The following is a 12078-nucleotide window of genomic DNA, read 5'->3' as shown; positions in this document are numbered from 1 at the left end:
GATCTTGGGGAGAATACTGAATTCTCCCCAGGAGCACTCATTTAAGGCAGTGCCCTTAGAGGCTGGCAGAGGAGAGCAGGGGTGTGGGAACATCATTGTGCTGAGAGATGTGGCAAAAATAAGGAAATAAAAGCTGCAAAAACAACAGGATTTTGAGGAAGCCTAGGTACTGTGACTAAAGAGAAAAGGAGAAGTCTGATGCTACTCACCAAGAGAAAGAGAAGGGCAGAAATGGCGATGGCTAGAAGTGGCTGCCAGGATCTCTGAAAGGCAGTTGTAGATACAGGACTAACCAAAAGGCAAAGAAGTAGGGGAAACACGAGGGCAGATGGGAGCAGGTGAGGTTGTTGACACAGTACATGTGCAGTGAAATAAAAAAGCTGTCTGAGGAAGAAAACTGGGAAGCACATTTTAGTTGCTGGGGGAAGGAAAAAGAGAGTGTGCCCACAAAGGCACAGCAGGAATTGTTGGGGCAAGAAAAAGGAAGAGCATGAGTGTTATGAAATCCTGGAGTAAAGAGCTTTTTCTCCTGATTTAGCAAGGGGTGGAGAATTAATAAAAACCCAGTCTGTGAGTAGATCTAAAATCCAAATAAACGAAAACCAAAGGCAGCTAGATGAACAATCACCCTGCATAATTAGAGAATATACTGCAGTAGCAATGGTAGTTCACAAAGTGAGTAAGCAAGAGGTATGTAGAATGTGGCAGATTTTCTGTAACTATGACAACAGATTTCCCTTGCTTAGTTTATATTCCCCATAGCACTTTGCAATCTCATCCAGAATTCATGAAACTCATTAGAAGCTTATTTTTAATAGTAATCTGATAATCTCTAATGGAAAGAGCCTGCTTCTTCTGACAGCAATGTTATATTTGCTGAATAATGATAGTTATGTGATCTGAATTAATAGCAAGTGACCTGATACAAGTTTCCTTATGGTCTGAAGACCTGACAAGCAAAAATCATGCAGGTTGAAAGCTCAGCTTCTTCCTCCAAGTTAAGTGTCCAGTTCTTTAAAACAGTTAAGATCCCTCCCAGTGAAAACTCAGTCCACCCAACAGTTTCTTTACTTCATTAGAAAATACATGTTCAAAATGTTTGTTAACCTTTAGCTGCAATTCTAAATATCGCATATCATCATCACATGAATTAATTCATATTATTAGGTGAGTGTTTCTTTTTTTTATTTAATTCCCTCCTGCTAAATGACTATAAATCATTTATCTCTGAAGCCTCTATAGAAGTTAACATAGTGTCACTAAAAGAAAAATTCTTTTTAAGTAAATAGCAATTCAAAGATTTGTTCAATAAAAGAGAAGCTGCATGTTTTAACTGGCATGTCAGTGACTGGTATACATAAGTGCCTCATATTTGAAGGATGCAGACAGACATATTTTACCTACATAACTATTATAACCTACCTTGCTTTATGCTTCTTAATGCAAAGATGTTGTAAAATGTTTTCAGGTCGTGTGATGCTCACTTGGAATGAAAAGGCAGCCCTCCTGTATAAAGATTAATCTCCAATAATACCATAGTAGAAGATGTAACAGCTGGTGTGGATTAATATTCCTCTAATATCTGCTTTCATGTGATTAATAGTTATACAGATAAAACCTTTACCAGTAGAAAGCAACCAGAAGTTACTAAGCTGTCATAAATGCACCATTTATAATACTTTTTTTCCCAGAGCAAACACCCAAAAGTTGAATGACTTTTTGCCATATTCACTATCTCATTTTAATGTCCATGTTTGTTTTCAGTTTGTCCATTACTCTAGGTCATACATTACAAATTTGCACTATGAAAAGGGCAGAAATAAGTTAAAAGATAAATAATGTAATTATTGCTATCTTAAAATAAAACTCAAGGCCTAATCCCCCACAAAGGTCTACGTGCTGGGCCCTATATGCATGGTCGGGCATATCACTTTGTAAATTTATGTCTTTAATGTGTAGCATTGAAAACTATCCCTCTTGTAATTCAGCAGTGAATCATTCATTCCTTTTAGGTTGGCTCATTGTATTAGGATTGTGCACTAAATTTTGCAAGCAAAGAGAAATGCAATAGTTCTTGCCTTTATGTTGCTCATGTTACCAGAAAAATCATTTTTACTAGCAGAGAATTTTTTCTTGGAATCCAATCATAGAAAATTAGGGTTGGAAGGGACCTCAGGAGGTTATCTAGTCCAACCCTCTGCTCAAAGCACGACCATCCCCAATTAGATCATTCTAGTCAGGGCTTTGTCAAGCCGGGCCTTAAAAACCTGCAAGGATGGAGATTCCACCACCTCTCTAGGTAACTTGTTCCAGTTCTTCACCACCCTCCTAGTGAGAGAGTTTTTCCTAATATCCAATCTAAACATCCCTTGCTTCAACTTGAGTCCATTGTTCCTTGTTCTGTCTTCTGTCACCACTGAAAACAGTCCAGCTCCATCCTCTTTGGAACCCCCATTCAGATAGTTAAAGGTTGCTATCAAATCTCCTCAGTCTTCTCTTCTCCAAAGTAAATAAACCCAGTTCCCTCAGCCTCTCCTCATGTGTCCCAGCCCCCAAACCATCTTTGTTGCTTTCTGCTAGGTTCTCTCCAACTTGTCTACATCCTTTCTATAGTGGGGGGCCCAAAACTGGACACAGTATTCGAGATATGGCCTCACCAGTGCAGAATAGATGGGAATAATCTGCTGTAGTGGTACATAGGATTCTTCCGTCCTAAGTGCAGGACTTTGCACTTGTCCTTGTTGAACTTCCTTTTGGCCCAATACTCTAACTTGTCTAGGTCACTATGAGTCCTAGCCCTACACTCCAGTGCATTGACTACACCCCCCAGTTTGGTATCATCTGTGAACTTGCTGAGGGTGCAATCCATCCCATCTTCCAGATTGTTAATGAAGATATTGAATAAAACTAGCCTTAGGACCAACCCAAGACTAGGGCCAGGATGAACTGACCTCGGGATACTCCACTTGATACTGTCTGCTAGTTAGACTTTGAGCCATTAATTACTACCCTTTGAGCTTGACTCTCCAGCCTACCTTCCTTACAGTCCATTCATCCAACCCATACTTCATCAGCTTGCTTGTAAGAATGCTTTGGGAGACAGGATCAAAAGCCTTACTAAAGTCAAGTATCCAGGTTGTAGCCATATTCATCTAGAAGAAAAGGCAATCAGGACTCAGAGATGATAGCTTTTATTAGACCAACAAGATTTTTGCAAAAAAAACCAACCTTTTATTGCAAGCTTTCGGGCACAAACACCCTCTATCAGGCATTGGAGAGAAGATTATGAAAGTTCTCCTGGGTAGAAAAGTAACTCCTCTGTGAAATCCTATGAAATATGAAGTCAATAGATGGAAAACTCCTCTGGGCAGTCAGTTCATAGCTGGTATGGAGCCTCTCACCTCCTGTGAAGATCTGTGATGATGATGCAGATTACCTTGAAACAAAGGCAGGAGCAGGATCTCAGGTTTCAAGAGGTCACAGTTGCTTCCTGCTTGGGAAAATATGAAGATTTCATTTTAAAAATCAGCTAAAATTCGATATCTTCCATGCATCACGTATCCAGGTTGTAGCCATATTGGTCTAGAGGAAAAGACAATCCTTTTACTAAAGTCAAGGCATATCACATCCACTGCATTCCCCACATCTACAGAGCCAGTTATTTCATCATAGAAGGCAATCACATTGATCAGGTATGGTTTTCCCTTAGTGAATCCATGCTGACTGCTCCTAATCACCTTCTTCTCCTCCAAGTTCTTAGAAATGGATACTTTGAGGACCTGCTCCATGATTTTTTCAGGGGACTGAGGTGAAGCTGACTGGTCTGTAGTTTCCTGGATACTCCTTCTCCCCTTTCTTAAAGATGGGCACTATATTTGCCATTTTCCAAACATCCAGGACGTCCCCCAATCTCCATGACTTTTCAAAGATAATGGCCAGCAGCTCTGTAATCACATCAGCCAACTCCTTCAGCACCCTCGGATGCATTGCATCTGGCCCCATGGACTTGTACATGTTCAGCTTTTCTAAATAGCTCCTAACCTATTCTTTTATCACTGTTGGCTGCTCACCTCCTCCCCAGTCTGCTGCCAGGTGCAGTAGTCTGGGAGCTGACCTTGCCTGTGAAGACTGAGGTAAAAAAGTCATTGAGTATTTCAGCCTTTTCCTCCTCATCTATCACTAGGTTGCCTCTCCCATTCAGTAAGAGACCCACACTTTCCCTGCCCTTCCTCTTGTTGCTAACATACTTGTAGAAACCCTTCTTGTTATCCTTCACATCCATTGCTAGCTGCAACTCCAGTTGTGTTTTGGCCTTCATCCCTGCATCCCCAAGCAATATTCTCGTACTCCTCCCAATGTTTGTCCAAGCTTTCACTTCTTGTAAGCTTCCTTTTTGTGTTTAGGCTTACCGAAGAGTTCTCTGCTAAGTCAAGTTGGTCAGTTGCCACATCGGGGTGGTGTGTTTGTGCACCCTCAGTAAGGTTTCTTTAAAACCCAACCAGTTCTTCTGGAATGCTTCCCTGCTCAGACTCACTTCCCAGGGGATCCTGCCCATCAGTTCCCTAAGAGAGTTAAAGTCTGCTTTTCTGAAGCCCAGGGTCCTTACTCTGCTACTGTCCTTTCTTCCTTCTGTTAGGATCCTGAACTCAATCATCTTGTGGCCACTACTGCCCAAACTGCCATCCACTTCTAGACCCCCCCCCCAATTCTTCCCTGTTTGTGAGCAGTAGGCCAAGAAGGGCACAACCCCTAATTGGTCTCTTCAACACAGCACCAGGAAGTTGTCTCCAATGCTCTTCAAAAACTTTCTGGATTGCCTGTGCACTGCTGAATTTCCCTCCCAGCAGATGTCAGGATGATTGAAATCCCCCATGAGAACCAGGGCCTGTGATCTGGAAACTTGTGCTAGTTATCTGAAAAAAGCCTCGTCTACCTTATCCTCCTGCTCTGGTGGTCTATAGCACACACCCACCACAACATCACACAGGTTGCTCTCCCCTCTAACCTTAACCCAGAGACTTTCAACAGGCCTTTCTCCAGTTTCATACTGGAGCTCTGAGCAATCATACAGCTCTTTTACTAACAGCACAACTCCTCCTCCTCTTCCCTGCTTGTGTAAACCCATCCATGACAGTACTCCAATCATGAAAGTTATCCCACCAAGTTTCTGTTAGTTTTATTTTCTCTTTTTAAATGTTATTTTTGTCTCAGCAAAGGGCAGAGCTGCATGCAGAGGGTAAATTCTAAAACACTGTTGGCATGTGATTTCCCCTGTCTGTGCTTGTAGGGGGAAGCAGCAGAAGGAGCTGCTGTCCAGAAAATACATCTTCATCACTTAGTAATTTAGCTAGATTTCCCATCCAAAAAATTGGATTTTTTTTTTGGATTTCCCATCCAAAAAATTATGTATGTTAAACTATGCAAATGAACTTGCTCATGAAAACAAGGACAAGATAATTTGAGCTAGAGCTGGGCATATCATGGTCAAATTGGAGTTTTTCCCATGTGCTCAGTCCTGCTTTGAAGCTGAACAAAGGTGATCCTCCAAAAATATGGACACTGGTTTTAAAGAATCAGCTTGCTGAAACAGGACCCACTTGTTCGTGTGAGATGTTTTTAACCCTGTTCTGGCTATCCCAGAAAATCTGTTTTGCCAAAACTCTCCTTAGTTTATTCCAACATCTTTCCAAAAATCAGAGGTGCTGACTGTGGTGGGCCAGTAGGGGGCAGTCCTGTGTTAAGCCACTCACTTCACTGTGCCTGACCAAAACCAAGCTTTGGATGTTTCCCCAGGGGCACCAGCTAAATACATGATGGTAAAACAGCTGAGGTGATTTTAAAAAAATTAATAGAATCTCTGCACCTCCTAATATCCACTCACTTCTACCGCTCAGTGGCACCTTTTTCATATTCTTCCAATTTATACAATATCCCTAAAAATTCACTGCTATCCCTAAAAAAAAAAAAAAAAACAGCTGCCAAACTCGAACTGAATTGTCCTTGGAATTTCTCATAAAATCTTCATTCAAGCTCTTATTTCTATGGGAAAAGATTGTTAGGAGCCACACAGATTTTTTGATTGTTTCAAAACCACCATCTGAAACAATCCCAGTCAGCTCCAGTAATGAAAAAAAAATTGCAAAGGAAAATAGCATATAGAACAGGTTTCAGCAGGTCATCTGCAGACCTTACATTGCTGTTTAACAAGCCAAACATCCACTGAGAATAAGCACTATTGAATTGTGTCCGTTGGAAACTGGAATTTCTGCTCTGCAGAAAATTCCATAGGGAAAAAAATCTTTCTGAACTGGAACAAAGAGCTGAAATTTTAAACTGTATATGGAATGAAGGCTCTGAAGAAGGATTATTTGGAACCAGCAAATCAGCTTGTTTAAAATACCAAATCAGTATATTTTACCCCACTGAAATGAATCTGTTAACTTCCATTAAAAATAATTAAAAAGATATTTTGTGCTGATATATCCAAATTAAACTTTTTATTTTAACTTATGCTCAGCCAAAAAAGTTTATTGAAATTAACATGTTCCCACGATCCATTTAGATTTTGAAAAGATTCCATTTTCCAATGCAAAACTGTTCCATCTAAGACATTTTCACTAGCCCTTCTGTTGAAGATACAATTCAAAGTAGTTGCATTGGAACATAGTAAATAACTTGGGTCAAAAAGTTTTACTTATGGCCTCTTTGGGCTACCATTATATAAATACTTAAAAACAAAACAAAAACCCTGATTTTAAAGGTGCACAAGCAGCTTAATCCTGTACACTTAACAGGAAAGTTCAAATTCGCCTTGCTTTTTGCAACAACAGATCTATGAAGAGAAACAGTTGTGGCTAGAGCTTTCACTGATCAGTATGATCTATCTAATCTTAGTGATAACAATATTGATGGGCACTATTCATGTCTTAATGGCTTAAAATAAGATATGACCACCTCACTTTCTAGAAAAAATGTTACATAATACTCATAGTTAATTCCATTGATCCAGTTTGTGGTCTTAACCATAATCAGTGTTTAAAAACACACTACATTATACTTTGGTGTTAACCATACTCGGCTGTCGTGGTCTGTTTCATCATTTTGCAATATTACTCTTTCTTTGTAGCTATGTTTTATTACTTTGCAATACTTAAAAGAATTTTGGAATTGTATGTAATCAAAAGCATAAATGTGGTATGCTTATTAACCAAAGCAATATTTAGGATGATCTAAAGCATGGAAAGCAAAACCTACAGTGTTGTTTGTGACTATCTCTTGTATCAAAACCATGCAAGTATCTCTGTAGTCATGTGAGGATACTGTTCCTTTACCCTCTACCAGACAGAGGGCTCTGTGGACTTGACTAGAATGAATCTTTGGAGTGCCATACTTCCCCTTCCTCTTCCCCCCTTCCTCTGACAGTCAGTTGGTCAGACCCTTTCCCTGGCAAACAGCCCTTTCCCTGGCAAGTTCTACAGTAACACGACTAGGGCCAACATCTGGCATTTGGCGTGATATGGGTGCCATACACCGCAGAAATTCTGCATCCTCTAGAAAGCCTCCTGAGACAGGCTCAGGGGCACCTCCGGCTCAACATACCCAGCAGTTTCCCTTAATGAGGCTTCAAGTTCATGCATATGCCTGGTCCCAAACACTAATAGTCACTCAGGGAATTGCAGGCAAGACCTTAGGTCTACTGCAGACTAAATTGTCTCTGAACTTGTAGCGACTGCCGTGTAGCATAAAGGTTGGAAACAGCTTTTGTACTGCCATGAAAATGTTGGTGGTAGAACAAAGTGAAAGTAAATAGATGTCAGTGCCCTTTCTCACATTACAAATGCCTTTTTTTGTGCCTATGACAAAAGATAATAATTTGTGCCACTTTTTGGAGTGGCGAAGTCTCTTAGCTTTATGGCGGGGGAGCACAGGGAGCCCAGAGCTGTCTATGCTCTCTAGCTGTCCCAGGCAGGTGCTCCCAGGGCCTGAGGGCCCAGTCCTGTGTGCCCGGGGAGTTCCCATGCAGGATCAGGACCCTCAAGCCCCAGGAGCCCCTGCCTGCTTTTCTCCACTTACAGAGCTGCTCCCCAGAGATTGCCAAGGATGTATCTGTAAGTGAAGAAGATGTTGCCCGTGGTCCCACATGTTCAACCAGAGGGACAACAGGTGAGGTCTCTTTCAACCAGTGAAGCAGATCTGCTGTGCTGAGACGCATTGCAATATAGCCGATCCACGTCATTTAGTGACACCTATTTATGGTTCAAGATACCCAGGCTAGCTTTAAATCAGCTAGCTCAGGTACTGTGGTAATCACCTACCCATGAGAGCACGGAGCTGTACATGAACTAATTCACCCTTTTCTGAGGTAAATTAGCAGTGTAGGTGCTGAGGGCACATCTCCCAGCCCTCAGGACTTGGGGGGACAGAAGGATTGCTGGTCAGCAATCAGTAGTGCTCTGCCTGTGTCTGGAAGTAAAATGGAAACAAGAAGAAAGAGACTCTCAGAACCCTCTTTTTCCATTTTCCAAATATACACATTTTGAACAAATCCCAATTTAGGTTCCTATTTGGAGGGGAAAAAATATGTACGTTGTTTCATACATACAAGTTACCCCACCGGCTTCAGTGGGCCTACAACAATATTATGTAAGTAGTTAAATATCTTGCTAAATGAGCATCTTGGCCCTAAGGCCTGGTCTAGCATACATTACCCACTGAGAACACTACATATTACTGGAAGGTTTTGTTAGTGAATGTTTGCAATAACACCAGCAGCGCTTATTTTTAGTAAATGTAACACAAAACCAACTTCTTGCCATTCTTTACTAACAATATAGCCTGTTAACCATGCAAGGTATGGATAAATCTTGACAACAAGACAATAGCAAGAGCTTGCTGAAACTTAGCTTATTTCTCTGTCTCATTAGCACACTTAGCTACATAATTTGGCTTCTGCTTCCATCATGTCCTTCATGTATTATTTCATCTAGCCATGATGTATAGTTAAATTATTCAGCCACTAGATAGTGCTCTACTAAACATTAATGACCTTCTTCATAAAGCTGTACACTGATTTAATCTTTTTCCTTAGTAATTGGCAAAAATAAAAAACACAATACTGAGATAAGGGGTGGAAGAATTTGAACTTCCAGATACTACAAGATTAATTTGTTTTTTCAGTAATAATAAGGAGAATAATGGTTTTATTCAAGGAGTATATGATGTCAAGTTTAACCAAATACAATGTGCTTGCATGCAATTATTAAATCAAAACAGCAATTTATTTTCAAGAAAGCAACTACACGTTTGCATGGCTAAAGTTGAAGTTATGGGGTTTTTTATTTGATGTTAGAAAGCATTCATGTGTTGATCAAATGCTCATAAACAATAAAGGAGGAAATTACCTAAAACACTAATTAAACCCAGCATAGGATAGTAATTTCTGTAATGTTTTGCCCAATGTATTTAGTTTGCAGAAACACATTTCTTTCTGATTCTCGAGAACTAGAGAAATGTGTGTTATAAATAGCTCAGTAGCAACAGAAGTAATAAAAGGGACAGTCTTTCAATAAGCTTTGGTTCATCAAAATATTGAGCATGTTGGAAAGCCACAGAAAATACACGTACATGTCACACAATGTAATTCAGTCTCTGAAAGTAAGGGATGCAGGGATGTAGCAACTGTGTACCTTTTTGTTTTTTCTGGCTGGAGATAATTTTTACTGCAAAAGAAAAGTCTGCTTAACACAAAAAGTTTTGCGATAATGACCCATAGTTTCCTAAAGAAACAGGTACAGAATACACAGTGACAGCATAGGTTAGACCCACATTTATCCTGCTAATATACCTCAACCCTGAATTGGAAGGAGTCTATTAATTAAATGCCTGTTGAGTTCTTGATCTGTTCTGAAATTATCAGCAGAGAGTCCATTTAAATTTGGGGTCGAACAACAGTGTCTTATAATATCTCTTTAAATGTAATAGAACATTTCATTCTCTAAATGTGCATCATTTGCTTTTCACAAATCTATTTTCAATTATTCACTTTTCTTCCTCCAAATTGCCGGCAGCATTATTCTGACTTTTGTCAGAGTAATGAGCATTTTTAATACATATTGAGTATATATCCCACTCCATTTTTAAAGTTCAGCTCTGATCTCAAATCTTGCCAATATCATGGCACCCAGTCTGCTGGTTGCGTGGTTTTGCAATTTTTCCAAGGATCAGCCATGGATTAGTGAGGTGCAGCTGGTATGTTCCACATGCCAAGAGGTATTGGCACATTTTCTTTCCTTTTTAATGCCCTTTTCTGAATAAATCCTTCCTTTATTTTTCCCCCTTTTTTCTAGGGATTTGTTTTTGTTCTCTGCTATACTTTATCTTTCACTAATTGTGTGTTATGAGACAGAGCATGAGCACCAAGACTTTTATATCAAAACGGCAACTGAAATGTTCATGATTGAACAAGTTCAAGCTTCTTTCAAAATAAAGGCAAAATAATTCACTAAAAAATTAAGTTAGTTTTTTAAGATTTCAGTCATAAACATAAGCACATCTTACTTGAAGATTAGATAAACTAGTAATTTCTTGAAATGCAGAATACATTTAAGAAGTTCAGCAAAGCAATCTTCAATTTGTATCCTGCTTCCATTAAAACATTAAATATAAATGATCTTAGTCCAATTCAATTCCTGTGTTCAAGATCCATCTATCTAAACTTGCAGATTAAAAGGTCTGATATTGCTATCATGATTTATGTATTCACCATGGTTACAGAGCAAGCTATGCTTTGACCCTCTTTTAATTTCTCTTAAGTGATTAGTAATGCATGTGGTGGCCTTCATCTGAACCTCCCATGTACCCAGTCATGTAAACCCAATAGGCCCAACTGAGTTTAGTACATGTAAGACCTTTTCTCTGGACTGTAACAAGCAAGCTAATCAAAGTGACTTAAAACACAAAGCAAAACCTTTTTTATTCTTTCATCTGAAGCACAAAGAACCAAGGTACACACAGAGCCAAGGGACACAACAAAATAGAGCTGACTATGTCAGACTTGAAGATCTACAAGGTCCCTTCTGACCCTACTTCTATGATTCTATGTATTTGCCCTTACCCACACCTTAACCTTTCCCTGCAAAACTTACTAGCTCTATTGAGCCCAGTTATCTCCATCTCCAGATTTGGTTGAGCAAACTGCAGTGGTGTAGCCTGCTCTGTGCATGTTCTTTGCCTACAGTCCATGTTACATTTATGGTGTGATTAACCTCTTAATCCATAAATAGTAACAGTGCCACACGTTCAGCTGGTTTATGAAGTCATGAAGTGGTGAACCAGCCTCAAAGGTATTTCACAAAAAATATGGAACATCCTTGATTCTGGTGTGTGTGGCACTGTAAACTGAATGTGTGGCATGCCGCCATCCCAAAGCTGATAAACCCTGGGGTCCTTGCATGGCAGTCACATGCTTGGGATCTGATCTCTGATCCCAACAGTTGTGCCTGCTGCCATGCATGTAGCACATTTCTTCTTCACACTTATCTTCTTTATTTTAAATGTTGCAATCACAATAATGACTTACAGATAACATCAGAAACAGAAGGGAAGATGATATTAAGTTTCGTTGGCCAAAGGCTCCATTCAAACACAGCTGGGGCCATCATGGACTTATTGTTGAGTCCTTCCACTATTTCTGACTTCCATTAATGAACTGTGACAACACCTTTAGTATAGAGATGATTAAAAAAAGTAATAAGATATAATTCACTTATGTCCTGGTGTCAGCCTTGTAAAAGCACCCTGCAACCCAAGTGATAGAAGGGTACTGGGAGCATGTTACTGATACTATAGTGATGATCATTGTTAGTGCTCACTGTTTCTCTGGCATAGAAAAAATAATAAGTGATCCTAGTTCATTCAGATCCTAGTCCTTTAAAAATTGTTCAATTGTAAACAGACTAGAAAAGTAATCAAAAACACTGTATCTGGGTAATTAGTGTGTCTTAAGTTTACTAATTAAGTCTAGCAAATGAATTGTTTTTTATGTATGGATGGTTATGCCAGAAAATAAGTTTATCTTGC

At 39.6% G+C, this 12078-nt stretch overlaps 1 protein-coding gene across 1 annotated transcript in view; it reads left to right on the top strand.

Moving 5' to 3' along the window:
- Positions 1-12078, top strand: part of TRPM1 (transient receptor potential cation channel subfamily M member 1) — a 139006-nt gene that overhangs the window by 16575 nt on the left and 110353 nt on the right. The gene's annotated exons all lie outside the window — the stretch shown is intronic.

Source organism: Gavialis gangeticus, unplaced genomic scaffold, assembly GCF_001723915.1.
Source record: "Gavialis gangeticus isolate Ggan-Ray unplaced genomic scaffold, GavGan_comp1, whole genome shotgun sequence".
NCBI classification, from domain to species: domain Eukaryota; kingdom Metazoa; phylum Chordata; order Crocodylia; family Gavialidae; genus Gavialis; species Gavialis gangeticus.
Note: the sequence above shows the minus strand (reverse complement) of the source record. Positions and strands in the feature narration are given on the sequence as shown.